The 2,500-nt window shown below is 63.0% G+C and overlaps 1 pseudogene; it reads left to right on the forward strand.

Annotated features, from left to right (window-relative positions):
- Window positions 1–2,500, forward strand: part of LOC124576700 — a 7,963-nt pseudogene that overhangs the window by 2,749 nt on the left and 2,714 nt on the right.

Here is a 2,500-nt window from a genome sequence, read left to right on the forward strand (position 1 = left end):
TAATTAAAACAAAGCATTGCGATGGCCCTAGCGGGTGTTGACGCAATGTGATTTCTGCCCAGTGCTCTGAATGTCAACGTGAAGAAATTCAAGCAAGCGCGGGTAAACGGCGGGAGTAACTATGACTCTCTTAAGGTGGCCAAGTGGCGGCGGTGTGGCTGCATCCGGACTTGGCTTTTCGAAGTGCGGTCTTGATGTAGTCGTGCTGCTGCTGCGAGGTGCCTTCCTTGGGTTATAGTTACAGGGAGAGTGATGCGCAATACATGGGCCTAGCCCTCTTAGCCTCTCCTCTCCTGCGGTCTTCTCCCCTTCTCGTGGGCCCGCTGATTTTTGCAGAGTGGAAGACGGCACCAGGGGCTTGGGGGGGTTACCAGCCCCCCCTCGCATTATCCCTTTATAGTTGGGGGCAGCCGACAAGAAACAAGAGATGGTGGCCCTTCCGCTGAAGGTGCCACCCCAGCTACCCCAGCACCTATCCGGCCAACCGGCCGTAACGAAAATGCGATAGTTTGTGTAGCTCCCTTTGCTTGCAGTGAGTGCCACCGCACTTTTACCACGAAGAACGGTCTCGGGGTCCATCGCCGCCGCCAACACCCTGCGGCCGCCAACGCTGAGATCGTGACGGAGAGGCATCGCGCGAGGTGGACGGAGGAAGAAGTCCTGTCGCTCGCCAAGGCAGAGGCCGAACTGTTCCTGGAGAGGGACGCCCGGTTCTTCTTTGTAAATCAAGAACTTACCAGGATGTTCCCCGACCGAACGCTTGAGGCAATCAAGTGCCGACGGCGGCAAGCTGCCCACAAGCAGCTTGTCCGCCAATTCATGGAGGCACTTGAGATCGGTCGGGGAGAAGAGCCGGCGTCCCGCCGTGGAGCAGCGAGCTCGCTGCCTGACGCGGGTGAGGCCGCTGCGCCGCCCGTCGACGCAGCCGAGGACTTCGCGGCCGACACCACCGGGCCGCCGCCGGAGGGGCCGACTGACGCCGCCATCTGGGAGCATCTGGCGGGGCTACCTGCTTCCGCCCAGCGTTTCTCTGCCCTGGATCGAGTCATTGGTCTGGGGCGGGGCACGCCGCCCGATGTCATCCTGGGCATGCTCCCGGATGCCCTTGCGTCGGTCGGGTCCAGGGGGGAGAGGTCGATCACCAGGACACAGCGGCCGCGCCAACCATCCAAGCGGCCGCCTGCCGCCCCGCCGCTGCAGAAGCGCAAGCGGCGCCGCTGGGAATACGCGCGGACACAGGACGCCTTCCGTAGGTCGCGTGCACGTTGCGTGCGCGGCTTGCTGGACGGCACCCTGCTGCAGCCGCCACCCGACATCCCCGGTCTGCTGGACTTCTGGGCGGACCTCTTCACGAAGAAGCCGATCTCCACCGCCGGCTTCATCCGTGACCGCCTTCTCCCGCACTCGGAGCCTGTCGCTCCTGAGTGCCTATGGGGGCCGGTCACACGTGAGGAGGTCGCTGCTGCCTTGCCGCCCAGGGGATCGGCAGCCGGGCCGGACGGCCTGACTCCAGCGGAGCTGCGGCGCCTGCCGCATGAAGTCCTGGTGAAACTCTTGAACCTCTTCCTCCTGGCCCGCGCCCTCCCCGAGCGTCTGCTTCGCGCCCGGACGTCACTTCTCCCCAAAACGGCTGCACCAACATCCCCCGCTGACTTTCGCCCCATTACGGTCTGCTCGGTGTTGGCGCGGACCTTTCACAAGGTTCTCGCGTCACGCCTGATGCGTGCATGTGCTGTGGACGAACGTCAGCGGGCATTCATCCCCCGGGATGGGATGTTGGAAAACACCTTCATCTTGGACACTGCTCTCACCGACGCAGTCCGCTCCTGTCGCTCTGTTTTTGTGGCATCGATCGACGTCTCTAAAGCGTTCGATTCGGTGGACCATGCCGCCCTCCGCCCCGTGCTGAGGGCTCATGGCCTGCCGGATTGCTTTATTGAGTACGTCGAAAGGTGTTACGAGGGTAGCACGACGGTGATAGCGGGCGGCGCCGACGTGGGCGTGCCCCTGCAGCCGGCTAGGGGTGTGCGTCAGGGTGACCCCCTCTCCCCCCTCCTTTTCAATTTTGCGGTGGACTATGTTTTGAGTCAACTTCCCTCCCACATCGGAGCTCGGATCCTTGGTCGCAGAGTTAACGCTGCGGCCTTCGCAGATGACGTCCTGCTTTTTGCATCGACCGCGAGGGGATTGCAGTCCCTCATCGACGCAGCCGTCGCAGCCCTCGCCCATCTGGGGCTGCAGATCAACGCCCGGAAGTGTTTCACCCTCGCCTTAGTCGCGTCTGGGCGCGACAAGAAGGTGAAGGTCGACGCCGACGTTACCTTCAAAGCGGGCAACGCCACCGTGCCCGCCCTACGTGTGGGTGAAACCTTCCGGTACCTGGGACTGCAATTCTCCACCGCTGGTCGCTGCGTTTTCAACCCACGACGCCACCTGGTGGAGCAGCTGGACGTCATCTCCCGAGCTCCGCTCAAGCCGCAACAGCGCCTCCACGCCCTCA

Source organism: Schistocerca americana, unplaced genomic scaffold, assembly GCF_021461395.2.
Source record: "Schistocerca americana isolate TAMUIC-IGC-003095 unplaced genomic scaffold, iqSchAmer2.1 HiC_scaffold_257, whole genome shotgun sequence".
NCBI classification, from domain to species: Eukaryota; Metazoa; Arthropoda; class Insecta; order Orthoptera; family Acrididae; genus Schistocerca; species Schistocerca americana.